Source organism: Protopterus annectens, chromosome 10.part0 (genome assembly GCF_019279795.1).
Source record: "Protopterus annectens isolate FY-2018-M chromosome 10.part0, PAN1.0, whole genome shotgun sequence".
Lineage (NCBI taxonomy): Eukaryota > Metazoa > Chordata > Ceratodontiformes > Protopteridae > Protopterus > Protopterus annectens.
The window spans coordinates 857,149,270-857,168,974 of NC_056744.1; the positions used below are offsets into that span (position 1 = coordinate 857,149,270).

The 19,705-nt window shown below is 37.1% G+C and overlaps 1 protein-coding gene across 1 annotated transcript in view; it reads left to right on the forward strand.

The window, feature by feature from the left end:
- The window catches only part of LOC122814215 (probable ATP-dependent DNA helicase HFM1), an 880,891-nt gene that overhangs the window by 775,167 nt on the left and 86,019 nt on the right, over positions 1-19,705 (forward strand). The gene's annotated exons all lie outside the window — the stretch shown is intronic.

Below are 19,705 nucleotides of genomic sequence, written 5' to 3' on the forward strand. Positions count from 1 at the left end.
ACCTGATTCATCCCAACTTGAACAGCCTGAAGCTCATGGCTTGGCTACTCCAATTCCCTTGATTGCCAGACAGAATGATCTTTCTTTACCAGTACATGATATTCTTATTGCATCTCATAAGTCTTCCACTAAAATTACTTATCTGAGCAAGTGGAAAAGATTTACCTGTTGGCTGAAAGATAAACAAGTAGATCTCTTCTCAGCACCAGTGTCGATAATACTAGACTATCTGGCTGACCTTTTTCTGTCGGGTCTATCGGCCTCTACTATTAGAGTTCATTTGGCTGCAATTTCTAATTTTTATGAGGGTGCCCAAGATTCCTCTCTTATGTCCCACAAATTGTGCAAGACCTTCATAAAAGGTTTGAATCATCTGAAGCCACCTTTTAGAGAACCTAGTCAACCATGGGATTTATCACTAGTTCTACAAGCTCTGACAATGCCACCTTTCGAACCAGCCTCTTCTTGCGACCTCAAGTATTTGTCATGGAAAACCTTGTTTTTGGTCGCCATTACTTCTGCCAGACATATTTCTGAGCTTCAAGCTTTATGTATCAAGAGTCCATACTTGATTTTTCATAGAGATAGAGTGTCTCTGAGAACTAATCCATCATTTCTGCCTAAAGTGATCTCTGAAATGTCCATTAATCAAGCCAGTGAATTGCCAGTTTTCTTTCCCAATCATTCAAACAGAGGAGAGTATTGCCTACATACCCTAGATATCCACAGGATGTTCTTGTTTTTGTTTAAAGGAGACACCAGTGGAGATGTTTCCACAGGAGTACCATTTGACATAGACATGTCTGTCAGCATTATTATTATTATTATTAGTATTTTTTGCTATTATATTAATCATGGTTCACTATGCATTATGTATCATTAGTTTCAGTTGGAATTCATCATATTCCACATGGTTATACTTTTCAATAATTGACAGTGTCCAAGTATGTTTTCATTTTAAAGATTTTGATACATTGTTATATTACATTGATTTTTATTTTGATGACACAATTTTTATAATGAAGTACAAATGTTAGATTGGATTAATGTGTTTAAATGTTTATATATTTTTTAAAAAATTATTATTATTGTAACATTGGATTTACATCATTTCCTGTTCACGAGCATAAAACCAGGATGTTGGGAGGCATCCTGGTTTTCTGAGGAAGTTCACGATAATAATAAAGTGAAAGAAAGCGCTAAAATTCATCTGGCTTGGTAGCTGCTTTCAATTTTCTTACAGTCGCTAATTTTTTGGTTTTACAAGAGTTTTGTTCGGGGTTCCGAAGTGTATTTTAGTTTGTTTTTCCTAAGTCTTATTTGTGTTTTGATGTTTTATTAAATGTGGTTATCATGAAAGTTGTCGAAGTTGTAACAGTTTTTGTTTTTGTTTATTTGGTTTAGTATTACCTCAGGTGGGTATACTTGTTTCGTTTTGAACTACAAAGCTGTAAAGCTTGGGAGAGTGTAAAATAAGCTAGTTGATTAACGACTCTGTTAATGCAAATGAAGGACTCGGGTCACTTCAAAATGTAGTTGTCAAATGCCACTGGAAGGGAAATTCAGAGCTGCAGCACTTAGGGAAATATAATAGCAACCGCAGTATTAAGTTTTCTTGTTGTGGGGGTGGAGCCTAGATGGCCAACTGAGAGCAGTGAATTCTGAGAACTCCATAAACTACTATAATAATATAGGAAAATTTTATTATTTTCAAGTTTAAAACATCAGAAATCTATAGATAAACTACTAAACTACGTAAATATAAATTTTGGTGGAGATATATAAAAGTTTTGCCGTCAAGTAACTTGGAGATATATTGAGTCACTGAATATGAACAACTCAAGGAATTCTTATCCAGATGCTGCTTTGAATAAAGAACTGCAATTGATGGCATCTACCTTACAGGAACTATCTTTGAAGATGGATGGCATTAAAAATTACTTAGAAAGCCTCAAATTAAATTCTCAAAAACAGACTGATACTCTTAAGGAACTATTAACAGCAACACCATACAGAAATAACAAATACAGATACTTGTCTAAATGACATTGAAGGGAGACTCAAAGAAGAATTCCAAAAAGAATTTCTGCTTAAACAGAATACATGGCTATTTAACAAAATAGATAGCTTAGAAAACAGTGAAAGGGGAAATAACATAAGGATCTTTGGTCTGCCTGAAAACACTGAAGGTGAAGACATTATTTCATTCTTAACCTGGATTCCTGAATTTTTAGACTTGAAAGAGGGACTTTCATTTGGAATTGAAAGAGCACATAGAGCACTGAGGAAACCTGCTTCTAACTCAACAAATACTCTACCTAGATCCATAGTTATAAAATTTCTTTCATTTCTCGACAAGGAACTAATATTAAAATCTGCTTGAAGAAAATCACCCTTAAAATACAATCAAAGCCTGATAAGGTTTGACAATGATTATTCTTCCAGAATACTAGAACAAAGGAGAAAAGTCTGGCCAATAATAAAACTGTTGAAACAAAACAACATTAAAGCACAGCTGGCCTTTCCAGTCAAGATAAAAATACTTTTGCCAATGAGATGAGAACCTTTAATGACTTAGAAGAAGCTACTATACTCATCAAAAACAACAATATAGTGTATATCCCAGAAGAAATAGAATGGATGGCCCCTACTCTTAAAAGAATAAAATAAATAAATCCTTGGACTGATGCTAGAAAGAAGAAACAAAAAACTGATTCCAAGATAGCTTCCCCAAAAATAACTCTTACAACTACATCTCTCAAAGTATCAACTGATATGGTACATCACTTGTCATGTGTTTTTATTTAAAAAAGGAGGGATTCTTAAACAACTGAGAAAGAATAATGATTTATTCAGCATGTTCAGAGTCCAATAATTCTTCACAAACAAAGGTAGGTCAAGATGGGTTACGATTTACATTATATATAAGCCAAACAAAGCAACATATAATACAAATATAGAAGTTTATATTCCCCTACTTGATCTCAATGAATACTTAACTTGTTTATTTTTCATTAATTGTACTTATAATAATTTAAAGTACTTAATTAACTAATTCAACAAGGTACCATTCATCAGAGTTCAGACTCAAATGTAACAAATTAACATCATATATAACAGCAGTAAGAGTGTTTTGAAAAAAAAATGCTGTCATGGAGACAAATGCCTTCTTCAGTTAAATTATGATTTAGAAATGTCATGTATATCCTGGTTAAATAATAGAGCAAGCTCTTCGTACAAATGTCATCATTATTCTCTCTAAATATAGTTAATATCAGTTATAGCAGGTATCACAGCTATGAGTGCTGTTTGATCAATCCTGATATGGTGTGCGTTGATGCAGCCGTGTCTGGCAGCTAGTACAAATGTCATTGTTATTCTGTCTAAACATAATTAATATCAATTATGGCAGGTATCATAGCTTTGAGTGCTGTTTGATTAAGCCTGACATGGTGTATGTGCCGTTTTTGTCTCCGGGAAGCTGTGGGTTGCGGCTTGTGATTGAGGTTTACTGATGCTTGTGAATTAGGAAGAGACATTTGGTGTTTTAGCCTGGATTCAGGGGGGAAAGGGGTGGATTGAACTGTGATTTGGGATATTTTGGCAGAGAATGGTTTGTTTGTATGTTTGCTGCGTGAGAGGTGGGAGGGCTGGAGAAGTGTGTTGTCTCTTGCTGTGGCAGCTTGTTGGGAGGTTTTTTTTTTTGATCTGTTTGCTCTCTGTTCTTTTCCTGGCTGCTGCCTCACTGAAAGGGAGGGAATTTAGGCTTGAAGTTGCAGTGAAGTGAAGCTTTGCTTCAGGTGCATCGCGAGCCTCTGGTATGCAGTACACAGACACACTAACAGAAACAGACGCTTCCCATGTTACTATGGTAACGGAGACAGAATGACGATAATGCTTAACGGCTCTGGAGGAGCCTCAGAGATTATTCTCGGCAATGACGTTTTTGGTTTTAGAAAATATATATATAATAAAAGGGCTGTTTTAAAACACATGTACACATATTGATGGTCTCCCAACACTTCATTTAGCTCATTAAGTTGATTCTTGATAAAAAAATAAAAAATAAAAATTAATAAGTGCAATTTTATATTTAAAATGTATTTTGGTCCAAACACATTAAGGACTTACATAAGAGTGGAAGTCTGAGTTATTGTGAAAGACTAAGAGCACTTGGTCTTGTGCAAGTACCCTTTGCAATGGTCTGGGAGGTGAGCTTGCTCAGATGTGTTGGGCATGTGGAAATAGCTGATTCTATGGGTGTTTGGGGTTGCCGGGAAGTGCTAGGGAGTCATCAGATTTCCTTCATGGAAATATCTGTGAATGGAAGGTGTGTTGAGTGGTTCACTGGCAGAGTAGCCACTGCATGGAACAGGCTGGTAAAATGTAACAGGACAAATATTGTTTGGATTTTTTAAGAACAGTCTGGAAGCACACCACATGAATTAGTGAATGGTGTTCTGGCAAAACTGGATGGGCATTGTTGCCCGTGCATGAAGTACTGATATGTGTATATGTAAGGATGGAAATACACTTATAACAAATAAGAAACTAGAAGGGTCTCATTTAAAGTCTATGGACTGTATAAAGTTTATAAACATGCTTGGAAGGAGCTAATCATAAGAATAAACATTACAGCTTGTGGTCTCTCAAATAACTAAGCAACAGCCAAAAAAAAAAAAAAACACAATAGTTATGTAATGTATGATTTTAGTAAATCTAGACATAAAATATATAATCATCATATAAGATGAAGCAGTCTGCTGAATTTAGATATTAAAGACAGGATTTAATAACATGGGCTTGTGTATAATAACACTACTGTATTAACTTGTCATAAATGACATACACTGCATTGAACATCAAGGGGAAGCATGATGATTTTCTTATATAACTAAATATGCATAACAAGTCATGTAATTGCTTTAACTTGAATTGTAGTTTTTGTAACCCATCTTGACCATATATAATACTTAAGCGGTTACCAAGATAACTGTTTTATACATGACATCAAACTGACAAAGTTGTTCAAATGAAACAATAGAAGCCTGAACTTGAAATGTCACAGAATCTAACAATCATATTCTGATCAAATAGTATTAAATTGACAATAGACACTCAGTTTAATAACATGGGCTTGAGTATAATAACACTACTGTTTTAACTTGTCATAAATGACATACACTATATTGAACATCAAGGGGAAGCATGATGATTTTCTCGTATAAGTAAATGTGGATAACAAGTCATATAATTGCTTTAACTTGAATTGTGGTTTTGTACCAAACATAATACTTAAGCTGTTACCAAGGTAACTAATGATGTGAAGTTGTTCTATTTTGCTGTTCATTCTTACAGATGGGTTCGGAGCTGATCCTTGGCTCTGAGTCGGCCAACTACAAAGCTCGAGGTCTTCAGACAGCTCAAAGCCAAGTCCCTATCCCATGATGCACCTTGTGTTACCTCAGATCTAGTTTGCCGCTGCAACAGATCAGAGGTTTCCTCACAACTTGGGCCAGTATAGTTTTTTCTTCTAAAAAAAAATTTAACTTTACAAACTTTAATAATAGTTTTCAGTTTAATAACTTTTAATATCTTGTTGAACTAGTGTATAGCTTAAATTGTGATAATCCCTTTATAGTCTTTTTGGCCTTCGTTTAAATAAGCCTTTAGTATCTCCCTTCCCTTTCTTTGGTGTGCCTTTTTATAGATTAGAAGAGGGTTTAATAGTTTACAAGTGTGTTTTAATAGACATTTATATGCTTTAATGTGTGTTTCTAGAACATTAATAGTTTATATTTAACGTTATAGAGCCCATTTGTTTTTTAAGGACTGCTTACTATTTAAAATACTTCAGTGTTCTCTGAATTTGTTGAACACGTGTGTGTGTGTGTGTGTGTGTGTGTGTGTGTGTGTGTGTGTGTGTGTGTGTGTGTGTGTGTGTTTTGATATACCTTTAATACAGTTTTTTTGTGTGCATTTAAATATTTCTCATGGCTGACCAGGATAATTTATTTATTTATTTTGCTTATTTACATTTGTTGACCAGGAGTGTCCGACTGGACGTAGGTCCATTTTCAGTGGAGGCCCGGTGAGAAAAGCTCCACAGTTAAAATAAACAGACAGTAGTTACATTGGATTACATAGCGATTAGCAATTTGATTAACATAGCAATTAATTACAAACATATTTATAGATGAAGAACATAGTTCAGGATAAGGAGAAAAAAAACAAGTCTGGGTTTAAAAAATGTCCAAAGTGTGGACAGAAAATGTCTGTGACTGATGGTCATGTTAATTGTGTTTATTGTTTGGATGCTTTGCACTTGCAAGAGAGTTGCTCCATCTGCCATTCTTTTAGTAGCCGTGTAGTTCATGAAAAAAGAGAAAGTTAATTGATAGAGGGCTATTAAAATCATCCTTTCAAGAAGCTTTGGGCGACCATGATAAAGCTAGCAAATCCCCCAAATCTTCCAAGTCCTCTAAGTCTTCATCATCGGAACAGAGACTTGTCAATCCGACAAAATCAAAAAAACCTTTGACATCAGCTCCACAGCCCTAGGAGCCGAGTGTCTTATCTTTTCGGAGCCGATCCCCAGTCCTGGAACTGGTCTATGCAGTACTGAAATCACCAATCCTACAATCGGTACCACCCTCTATCCTTTCATCTCAGCCCTCGATAAACCTGTCTGATTTGGATGTGGATCGTGTGGTGCAGAAGTTGTTACAGGCACCGGTGTTTGCAAAATTTATATCGGTTCCGACCCAAGTGGTTTCGGAACTAAAAACTGCTCCTCCATCTACTTCTTTTCCTCCTCTGAACCATACAGGTCCGTCGGAGCCAGAGGAGTTGGATCTTATGATTGTGGAGGCTTTGGAACCAACGCCTGCTCCAGTGCCATTGGTTTTGATTACTCAGACTTCCTCGGTACCCATCGAGGAGTCTAGGTGCCGACACTCGCTGGTCGAGTCCGGGGAGGATAGTCAGACTGACCTTTTGGTTCCGACTTTACCTCTTGGGGCTTCGGCTCGGATGAGTTCTGCTCCTTCCTCTGGATCGGAGCCCACTGTTCTGGTGCCGAGGGAATCATCTGTTTCTTTAGATCCATCAGTTCCTTCCCACCAGAGCAGAGGTGCTTTTGAGGCCATGAGGAGAGTACTGTCCCCCAGGACATCCACAACTTCAAGACCAACTATCTCTACCCCAAAAGTGCCTGTGTCTACTTCTGCCTCACAGATCCCTTTGAAGTGCAGAGACCCTGAGCCTCAGGAAGCCCCACTGGGTGGACCCTGCTCTTCCGAGACCTCACCAGAAGCTCCCACTGATGAGGTTCCCAGGAAGAAAATTTGCAAGAGGAAGCATCTAGACTCCCCGCAGGAGTTTATCACATCTGACACTGACTTAGATGAATCAGAAGGGTCCCCCTCTGAAGATATCTCATTTGCAAATATCTTGGAAATCCTAAAGGCGAGGGGTGGCTGGAAGCCCACCAACCCTACTGAAGATGAGTCGGTCCTCCTGAAAGCTTTTCAGCCCTTCACCTCTTTGGTGTCTCTGCCCTTCGATGAGCTTATGGAGCTGGTCTCACGAAGGGTGTGGGAGTCCCTGGACACCATGCAGCCTGTCCCTAGGAGGCCCAATAAATTTATTTCTTCCCCTCATGATAAGATCTTTCTCACTAAGGAAGTGCCTGTTGATGCCATGCTGGTGGTGGCAGCCACCAAAAAGGAGATGTTGGAAACTTCTTCCTCTGTCCATCCTCCTAACAGAGACTCTAGGATCATGGATAGATACGGGAAGCACATGTTTAGTTCAGTGACTTTTGCCATGCGTTCACTGAACTACCTTACACATTTCACAAGACGGCAAAGAGACCTCCTAAAAGATCTTGGGGATACTCTGCAGGGTATGGTAGCTGAGGGAGCTTCAGACAAGGTTCTGTCCCAGCTTGCTACCCTTAATTCCATAGTGAACTCTTCTATGCTTCTGATTTCATATGCAGCTGATGGAACAAGTAGGGCAGCAGGTACAGAAGTTGCTCTTAGGAGACACTCCTGAATGCACTTATGTTCCTTTGTGGAGCCCTTTAATTCATCCTTTGTCAGCACCCCTTTTGATGGCTCCTCTCTTTTCAGACCCAAAGTTAAGGAAGCTATGACCAGGTGTGAGCAGGAAGGAATGACTCTGTCTGCTATCGGAGTCTATTTTTCCACCCCTACTAGACCCTACCCCAAGGGTCAAAAGGGAGGAAAGATGTGGTTCCATAAAGCCCAAGGAGCCTTTCTGGACACACGTGGTGAACCCCCCTCCAGGGGCAGAGGAGGGGGCAATAATGGAAGTTGCTGCCCTCGCAGCAGAGGGGGGTCCGCAAAATCAGGGAGACAGAGATAAGTTCTTTGGGAAGCCTTACCAGTGCTCCTGAAAGGAGGCCCGACTATCCTACTCTGGAGGCAGTCAGGGGTCACTTATCTTTGTATACAGATGCCTGGATAAAAATAACAAATGACAACTGGGTACAAAGCATAATTTCCAGAGGATATTTTATTCCCTTTGCCACTCCTCCCCCCTTGATAACAAAAATCCCGAACATTCCACCCAGTTACAGGGAAAAAACAGCAGTAGAGGTCCAAAGGTTGCTAGAAAAAGGAGTCATCCAAACAGTCCCAGGAGACCATATAGGATCCGGAACTTACTCAAGATTCTTTTTAGTTCCAAAAAAACAGGGGATTGGAGACCTATTTTGGACCTCAGCAGACTAAACAGAAGTTCCGGATGGTCACGCTACAGTCGATACTTCCCTTCTTAGGAAAAGACAATTGGATGTGCTAGATAGATCTCCAGGATGGGTACTACCACATAAAAATAGCCAGACCATCCAGGGATCATCTGTGCTTCTGGCTGGGAGCCAGTCACTACCAGTTTCAAGCCCTGCCTTTTGGTCTCACTACAGCCCACAGAGTGTTCACCAAATGTATGGCAGTGGTCACGGCTTACCTGAGGCATTTGGGATTCCAGGTGTTTACGTACTTAGATGATTGGCTCCTCACTGCCACCACCAGGCATCAGCTTATACAAGCCAGGGACACCACACTTACTCTGTGCAATCAACTGGGGATTACCATCAACTCAGAAAAATCTGCCTTGTCGCCATAGCAACATATCGATTTTATCTGAGCAAAATTGGACACCACTACTACCACTTTAAAACTTCCATCAGAAAGGATATCAGTACTTCGTCAGCAAATTCTGAATGTCATATCCAGAGACAAAGTGCCAGCCTCAGAAGTGCTAAAGTTGTTGGAGACGATGGCAGCTGCAACAACAGCGATTCCATTGGGTCGTATGCACATGCGAATTCTATAATGGCTTCTGTTCATGCAATGGTCTTATCAAGAGCTCCCAATGTCACATTTCTTTATTCTAACAAACACATGCAAAAAGGATTTTGGTGGTGGTTGAACTCTCTCCAAGTAACAATAGGTCATCCTTTCATCCTACCCTCACTATCGGCCACGGTGACCACAGACGCTTCCCTGATCAGGTGGGGGGGCATTTTCAGGGAAGAACAGTCCAAGGCACATGAACCGAACAAGAGGCACAACTGCATATCAATGTCCTGGAGATGAGAGTGGTACTGTTGGCATTGCCTTATTTTCAGGACTCTCTTCCTCTGGGACAATTGCGATTCAGATGAACAACATGTCGGTGGTCTAGTACTTGAACAAAAAAGGAGGAACCAGGTCCTATCTACTTTGTCAAGAGGCCCTAAGAGTATGGCAGTGGGCTACATTCACCCAGCACTTTCTGATAGTAATGTACATCCCGGGGAAATCCAACGTGATTGCAGACAAACTGAGCAGGGCAATTTTGTTGCCTCACGAGTGGTCCCTCAAAAAAGAAATAGTGGAAAGAATATTCTGCAAATGGGGCCAACCTTGCTGTGATCTCTTTGCATTCCCCATGAACACAAAATGCAGAAACTACTTTGCTCTGATTCTCCCTCCAGGAGATTCCCCAAGGGACGCACTCATACATGACTGGCCTCCGGGTCTTCTTTATGCATTCCCACCATTTCCCCTGATACCCAAAGTCTTACAGAAAGCCAAAGCCCTGGGAAGGACCATCATTCTAATAGCCCCTCATTGGCCTCATCAGATTTGGTTCCCCTTCCTTCAACCTCATCTGTTGGAAGAGCCTTGGATTCTGGACCCAGTTGCAGACCTTCTGATGCACTCGTCGGGGACTCTTCATCCTTCCATTCAGTCCCTAAAATTGACAGCTTTACTGCTCCAATTCCCAACATAGCCAGGTTCCATAACCTCTCAAACGAAATGCAACATATCTTAATATTCTCATAAATCCTCTACTAGGAAGTTGTACCTCAGCAAATGGAAGAGATTTTCCATATGGGCTTCTCAGAATAACATTGACCCTTACCAAGCCTCTATTTCCTCTATATTAGAATTTTTGACTATGCTCTTCAACAAAGGAGTGGTGGCAGCTACAATTCATGTGCAGCTTGCTGCCATGTCTAATTTTCATTTTGGTACTGAAGGCTTTAACCTAATGTCACACAAGCTATCCAAAGCATTTCTCAAATGGACTTTCCATCTTAGACCACCAGTTAAATCCCCTTATACCCCCTGGAACCTAAATTTTATGCTCTCATGCATTATTCTCCCACAGTTTGAGTCAGCTTCTTCATGTGATTTGAAATATTTGTCTTGGAAGACTATCTTTTTAGTAACCATCACGTTTGCTCGAAGAGTCTCAGAACTACAAGCCTTGTTCATAAAACCTCCGTATTTGATTTTTCAAGCTGACAGAGTTTCATTGCATACAAATCCTTCATTCTAGATTTGTACTGAAGCTAACCTAAACTATAGATTTACCAGTGTTTTCCCCAAACATACCAACAATTTGGAGTATATGCTGCACAAACTTGATGTTCACAGACAACTCAGATTTTACCTAGATAGAACCAAAGAATTCAGAAGATCTGAACAACTTTTTGTTTCTTTTTCAGATTCTAGAAAAGGTATGCCTATGGCAAAAACAACTCTATCAAAATGGTTATCTGATTGCATCACTTTCACTTACTCAGCTGCCAGTTTACCTCTACAACACAAAATTAAGGCTCATTCAACCAGAGCTGTGTCCACATCTTCTGCATTTTTAGCTAGGCTACCAAAAGACAACATTTGTGCAGCAGCCACTTGGTCAGAGCCTCATACCTTCATCACTCATTGCAAAGTCGATAGGGCCTCCAGGGACAGGGCCTCATTTGGTTCTACTGTCCTGAGAAACATACTCCTGTGAGCCACCCGAGAAAGATGGTGCTTGGGATGCTACCCATCTGTAAGAATGAACGGCGAGATAGAACAACTTCACATAAAGAAGTTATATACTCACCATAATGTTCCATGTGAGTTGTTCATCTCGCCTTCATTCTTACTTCCCACCCTCCTACCCCCTCCAGGTTTTTTTCGAGGACCGAGATTCATGTTTTATTATGGTTGCTTTGTCTTTCCTATGGTTTTTACATTAAAATGTGACAAAATGGCATATGGTTTTATTAGAGGCAGCAAACAAGATCTGAGGTAACTCAAGGTGAATCATGGGATAGGGACTTGGTCTTGAGCTGGTTGAAGACCTCGAGCTTTGTAGTTGGTGGACTCGATGCCGAGGATCGGCTCCAAACGCATCTGTAAGAATGAAGGTGAGATGAACAACTCACATGGAACGTTATGGTGAGTACATAACTTCTTTTATTTGACATCAAACTGACAAAGTTGTTCAAGAGAAACAATAGAAGCCTGAACTAGGAATATCACAGAATGTAACAATCACATTCTGAACAAATAGTATTAAATTCTCAGTAATCAATCAGTTTAACCTTTGCTGATTATACAAAATAGAATGTTGCCATTTAAATCTAAAAACTTTCAGTAAATGCCATAAAATGGCAATTTATGAATATGGAAAGGGAACTTGTAATCATTAATCACAATAAGTGAATTTGTTGTTTTTAACCTATAATTTCACTCATTTTATAATAAGAAATGACATATATGAAAATCCTTATGTGTAGGAAATGGGGAAAGAGGGATGCACTGATAATTGAAATGCACTAACTTTCATCACTGTTTACATAAAACAAACTTGATGCTTTAAGTAAGTTAGCAACAAAGTGATTACTTAAATGCTGGCAAACAATGAAATCTAACTTCTGATATATCCAGTAAAATACATTGTATTATAAACATTAGGTATAAATATTATTACCATCTATTTATATTAAGTAATAAGTTTTGAAAGACTTCATCAATAAGGGTGAATATGTTAAATAACTGTGTGCTATAATCCTTTCTTCTTCTTCTTTCGGCTTTTCCCGGTTAGGAGTCGCCACAGCGGATCACCTGTCTGCTCATGATTGGCAGTGGAGTTTTACAGTGTCGAGTTGCCAGCCTGGCACCCAACCTTCCACAGAATTCACACACATGCACGCACTCACACCTAGGGCCAATTTAGAGTGTCCAATCCACCTACAGCATGTCTTTGGGATGTGGGAGGAAACCGGAGCATCCGGAGGAAACCCACGCGACCACAGGGAGGACATGCAGACTCCGCACAGAAGGCACCCCAGCCGAGGATCGAACCGGAGAACCTCTTGCTGTGAGGTGGCAATGCTAACCACTGCACCACCGTGGCCACCCTGTGTGCTATAATCCTTTACTGAGGTTTTATATATGATACATCCTACTTTACTATGACTGAATTGCTTGTCATTTATCTTTCATGTAAATATTAATTGCTTATACAATAAGTAGACATTTATATTGTATTAGAATTCTGTGTAATCTACAATAGTACTATATCTGTTCAAAATAATATAAATATATCTTATTCTTATTACAAATATTCTCCATATGATAATTCAATTTATGGAGCTCACATGTTCTGGATTGTCAAGGTATGAGTGATAATCTGACATTCTTAGGTTTATCCATCAGATTAGGAATGATTTTCATTCCATGGCTAGTGCGGATGTAAGTTTTATTAATATTTATTCATTTAAATTTGTTATTTCACAAAAACATTTTTTAGTATGCCTGACCAAAACATTACTTTACTGGTAAACACTCAAAGTATAAAACTGATAATTTCCTTTAAAAGCTCAAACATATACTTTATAGTTATCAGAGGAAAATGTTTAATAGTCACAATAAAACAAAAAATACATAGTCTAAATAACCTAAGATAGATTTAACTTTATTATCTTTAAATACCAATGGCTTAAACAATCCTAGCAAGAGATCAAATCTACTGAAATATCTAAAATTGAACAGAGCACAAATTGTCTTCCTTCAAGAAACTAATTTCAAAACAAATGACAATTACAAATAGAATCCTAAGGAATATATGATATTGGTACAATCCACGTATAAGACAAAGACAAAAGGGGTAACAATTTTATGGAAAACAAATGTGATTAACCCAGAAATCATTCATACATATAAAGATAAAGAAGGCCTTATGGCATTAGTAATAGTTAAATGTAATAACAGAATATGGACCCTAGGCAATCTATACTGGTTCCCAGGCATTGGATCAGGAACTGTTAAAAATACTTGGATTTCATTTCCAATAATTATAAAGGCAACTTAATATTAGGAGGAGATTTTAACTGTATATTTGATATTTCTAAAACTATAAATAAAAGACCGCTGTGTACATCTCCTGTATCAAAAGCTTTAAACAAATGGGTAGAATCATTTCATCTTGTAGATACTTTCAAACTTAAAGAAGATAAATCTTTGTTTTCCCATCAAGATCACAGATTTGGTACCCAAACTAGAATGTATAAAATATTTGCTGCCCATGACTTACACTCTAAAATCATTAATTTCTCAATTACTCTCTGCCCCTTTTCAGACCACAATTCATTGATAATAAAACTTCAAAATGGGTACAAACCATTAATCTTTAACTCCAGAATTCCAGCATATATAACTAAAATTAAAGAGTTCAAACCCTGGTTATTATCTAAATTACATTTCTTAGATATTAATCACACCGTAGAGATAAATAAAATAATGATATGGGACTCATTAAAAGCTTACATATATGGTAAAACCCTAACTTGGTATAAAAAATATCAGAGAATGGGATTCTGATTTATTAGATCTACAATCCAAACTTTTGTCAGTAAAAGCTGAAAAAAATCTAAATCATTTGGAGATGAAAAAGAAAGAAGTATTAAACAATAAATACAATAAAATTCTAACACATAAAATTAGTTTAGCTTTAGAAAAACTAAAAATTAATACCTTGCCCACTTCTCCCAAATATCTACATAATTTATCCACAAGAATCAAAATACAACCAAAAGCTAATAACATTAAAAGTATATTCCATGAAAAGAAAGTGGAACATGTCTTGGATATAGGTGACATTCTTGATGCCTATAGAAATAGCTATATGGAACATTTCCAAAAAGAAAATATACATATTGATCAATTAAATCTAGATGAAAAATGTTCTAATATAAAAAAATACCAGAAAAATTAAAACTAGATCTGCAGGCACCCATATCTTACAAAGAAATTACAGATACAATAAAAGAGGGTAAAAATAATAAAGCTCCAGATACAGATGGCGTATTTATTTATTTATTGACATTTGTTAACCGGGTTAGTCCAACTGGGATTTTGTCCCATTTTCAGTGGAGACCCGAGGAAAAAAGCTCCAGATAGTACAATAAATCATTACAGTAGTAAACAAGCACAGCAAACAATAGAAATAAACACTAGCATTACAGTAGTAAACAACAGAAAACAAACACTAGCAACAGTCAAACGACAGCATGTGTTTTTTTTTTTCCAGGAAAATGCTATGTAACTGTATTAGTGAGGGAGAGTGCAGAGTGTGAGTAGGATCAACTGAGAGTGATTCCAATGTGGGGGGAGGAGAGAACTATGTAGGATCATAGCAGGGGCAGATTCTGGAATTGAGTAAATGTGTCTTAAGTTTCTTTTTAAATAGTGGGGTGTAAGAGATTGAGCGTATGTCAAGGGGAAGTTTGTTCCAGGCTTGGGCCACAGAGTGTTTGTAGAGTAGCTTACCTACTGACTTATTTGGGTGGTAAATATCAAGCAATTGTTGATTAGAGGTGCGGAGGGGTTGAGATGGGGTGTAGACAGAGACAAGGAGAGATATAGATGGAAAGTAGGAGGGTTTAAAGAGCATAGAGTGCAGCATGTGAAATTGGTAGAGATGTAGCAGTTGTAGGCATTCTAGCCATTGTAGAGACTTTAAAGTAATACAGTGGTGTGTGTTGTTTGGGGAGTTAGTGATGAATCTGGCTATTTTGTGGTAGGATTGTTGGAGCTTGTTCAGAGTAGTTTTTTGGATATTTGTGAGAACTGGAGTGGCATAGAGGAGAGAGGGGAGGAGAAGTGCTTGTCCTAGGGTGAGTCTAGCCTTGGGACTGAGATATTTTTTGTTCTGGTATAAGAGACCTAGTTTCTTATGTGTTTTCTTTATGCATTGCTGTATGTGTTGATTAAATTTTAGTTCATAGTCAATGATGACCCCTAGTAGTTTGGTGTAGGTGTTAGGTTGGATAGCTGTGTTATTACAAGACTTAATGACAAAGGAGGATTTATGATGAGTAAGAGAATGGGGCAGAAAGAGTAAGAGTTTGTTTTTTGTGGGATTGAGGATCAGTAAGTTTTTTGAAAGCCATTGTTCAGTGGAAAGTAGAGCTTTTTGGGTTAGGGAGTGTAAGTCAGAGATGTTGTTGGCTGTAGAAATAATTGTGGAGTTGTCTACATATTGTCTGAGAGAAGACTGATAGCATGAGGTGAAAAGATCATTGGTGAAGATGTTGAATAAGAGGGTACCCAAGATGGAACCTTGTGGAACACCAGTAGAAATAGGCAAGAAAGGAGAAGGGGAAGAGAACCATTTGACTGATTGTTCGCGTCCAGACATATAGCTAGCGAACCAGCTGAGGGTGGAGGTGGCTAGGTAAAAGTTGGCAAGTTTAGATAGAAGTAATGGATAATACACTGTATCAAAAGCTTTGGAGAGGTCAAGAAAGAGACAGGAAGTAAGTTTATTGCTGTCCAAAGATTCTACAATGGTGTGAGTGAAGGAGCCTAGAGCAGTAGTTGTGCTGTGACAGGGGTGAAAGCCATGTTGGGTAGGGGTGAGTAAGTTGTGATTGAGAAGGTGATGGAGAAGTTGAGTGTGGATACATTTTTCTAGTATCTTAGATAGTGGGGACAGAATGGCAATAGGTCGATAGTTGGAAGGGTCAGTGGAGTTACCTCCTTTATGGAGAGGGATAGTGTAGAAAGATTTCCAAAGGGTAGGAACAGTAGATTCTTGCATAGATCTATTTATTAATATTGTCACTGGGTAGGCAATAGAGTCAGCTGCAAGTCTGAGGAAGGTAGGAGGTAATTTGTCAGTAGAGGGAGAGCAGGGTTTGAGTTTGAGCAGTAGAGATTTGATGTAGGAAATGGGAACAGGCTTAAAGGAAAAAGAAGTAGTGTTGGGGCGGGTGTGGGGTCAGGTAAAGAGGAAGTATCCTTTTGATACTGTCATGTGAGTGTCTATGATATTAATCCAGTCTGATCATTATTTATTGTTTTGGATAGTGGTATTTTCATTCTGTTAGTTAATATTGTCATAAATATTTTATAGTCATTATTTATTATTTTGGATAGTGGTATATCCTTTAAGCCTGTTCCCATTTCCTACCTCAAATCTCTACTGCTCAAACTCAAACCGTGCTCTCCCTCTACTGACATATATAAACTTTTTCCTTCAAAGATACTATCCCTCTTCCATAAAAGTCTATTAGAAATTCAGTCACAAGCTTTAATAGCACCCTCTTGGAGATATTCCTTAATCACACCAATCCTAAAGGAAAACAAATCCGCAAACCTCTGTACCTCATATAGGCCTATATCATTATTAAATAATGACTATAAAATATTTATGACAATATTAACTAACAGAATAAAAATACCACTATCCAAAACAATAAATAATGATCAAACTGGATTTATATCATAGACACACACATGACAGCATCAAAAGGATAATTTCTCTTCTAGCTTATGTTAATAAAGAAAATAAAGAAACACTCATAATTGGCTTAGATATAGAAAAAGCATTTGATTCCCTAAATTGGGATTATTTATTCAAAATTCTGGTGTTATTTGAATTTCCTCCTTCCTTTGTTCATCTACTAAAGAATATATATACAAATAATTTAGCGTATGTTAAGCTATGTCTTTTCACCTCTGAATCTATACATATAACAAAGGGTAGTAATTAAGGATGTCCCATGTTACCGATTCTATTTGCTTTGGCTACTGAAATATTGGCAGATTCAATACGTAACAATACAAAAATCAAAGGAGTAGATGTTTATGAACAATACAATTCTAAAGTAATGCTCTTTGCTGATGACATATTAACATTATCCAATACAAAAGAGACATTAGAAGAATTAGATATTTTAACTGACACATTTTACAGGACTTCAGGACTCCATTTCAATAAATCAAAATCAAAATTTAATTTTTAAATAAAAAAAGAATTGCAAATGAAGGGGGGGGCAAGAATCTACCTTAAAATATCTCGGAATTGAGTTAGGCAAGGATAATAATGAATTAGTCTCAAAAATCTACAATAATATCATCAATACAATTAAAATCTCTGTGGAAAAGTGGAACAAAATAATATTAACATTTGAAGATAGACTACAGTTAATAAAAATGGTTTTACTACCCAAGATTCTATATATAGCTTTGGCAATACAACTGTTACCAGAAAGGAATATACTCAAAGAAATAAATTCATGCCTAATAAAAATGGTTTACCAAAAGAAACAGAATAGCTTTAATACATCATATCAGACTATGGAAACAGGGAGGATTAGACTTTCCTGATATAGAAACATATATAAAAGCATAAATATCTAAAACAATCTCAGACTGGATAAGTCCAAATTATTTTGCAAATTGGAAAGAATTACTAACTGTAATATCAAGAAATTAATTTGATTTACAAAAAAAAATTCAAATAGATGAAAATAATTTGCCATGGCACACATTATGTATTAGTAAGCAATATAACATAACCAAGCCCACTAAACCTTGTGTTATTAATTATTGCATTGACTCATTTAGGAAAATTATTAATGCAAATATAGATTTAAAAATCTGGTTTGATCTTTTAACAACATTCATTATAACAAAGAGCTATCCACATAAAATATACAGAGAAATAATTAATTCCTGATAACAGAAAGGATTTGTTTGTTGGTTTCAATGTATCAAAGAACTAAAAGTTCTGGATATGCAAACAATAGAAACAACATACAAAATTCCACAACAAGATTGACTAACTATGCAAAGCATTCTGACGTATTCGCAAGATTTATGCAAAATAATTAGTAATTCTTCATTTAAAGAAATACCTAAACTTACAAAATACCTATATGAAATCATATATAATAATTATGACATGGGAAATAGTATTTCAAAATTTTACAAGAAATAGATTATAAAACAACACCCAAGTCCTCATATTGGAATTATATAACAAAAGGACACTCATTACAGCTAACTGAAGAAATTAAATCAAATATTTTATTATCAGTAAAACATACATCCTTTACACAATACTGGAAAGTTTTTAATTGGAAATGCTTGCACAGAGCATTCTTAACTCCAGGTAAAATTGTTAAAATGAATTCTTCCACAAAGGGAATATGCTAGAGGTGTGAGCAAATACATAATGCAGATTGGAATCACATTTTTTTCGACTGTGTTAAAATTAAGCCATTTTGGAATGGTATTAAAAACTTTTCATAAGTTTTATTTAATGAATTGTTTAACTTATCTAAAGCTCTTGTATTATTAAATGTATACGAAGGTCCTCATTTGAATAAGTCAAATATGTGTCTAGTATGGAAAATACTTGCAATCTCAAGGAAGTGTATAATAAGAAGATGGAATACAAACACATTACCGACTTTGGAAGACTTCTACAGCCTACTGAAGACCACAGCACTGTTGGAAATTAAAATTAATGAATTAAGGATTCATCCTAAGCCATTTATTAACAATCTGTGGAAAAAAGGCCTTATCATTGATTGACACTTTACAAAACTGAACAGATACACTCTGATAACTGGATTGTTACACATACAAAGTAATTGTATATATTGAGCTCTGTTATAGTGTCAAGCTGATGTAAATAGTGTACATAGTTATTTAAGATACTATATACAAATACTATGGAATTTATTTAACTGTATTTGAAAAATAACATTTTTTTAGAAAGTTTTCCCATTGTGCATATGGAGGAACCAGGTCACTACAGGGTGTGGATGGTAAAGCCCCGGAAGATGAAATACAAAGCTGTAAAGCTTGAGAGACTGTAAAATAGCAGCTAGTAGATTAAGGACTCTGTTAATGTAAAGGAAGGACTCAGGTCACTTTGAAATGTAGTTGCCAAATGCCACTGGAGGGGAACTTCAGAGCTGCAGAGCTTAAGGAATTGGAAGCACTCTATGGTGGGATGCTCAGTACCAGAGTCAGATTCTTGTCCTCAAGAGGGATTAAATGGAGGCTAGCACAGAGAGTGAAAGCCCTAACTATGGTCCTGGCAATTTAGGTTC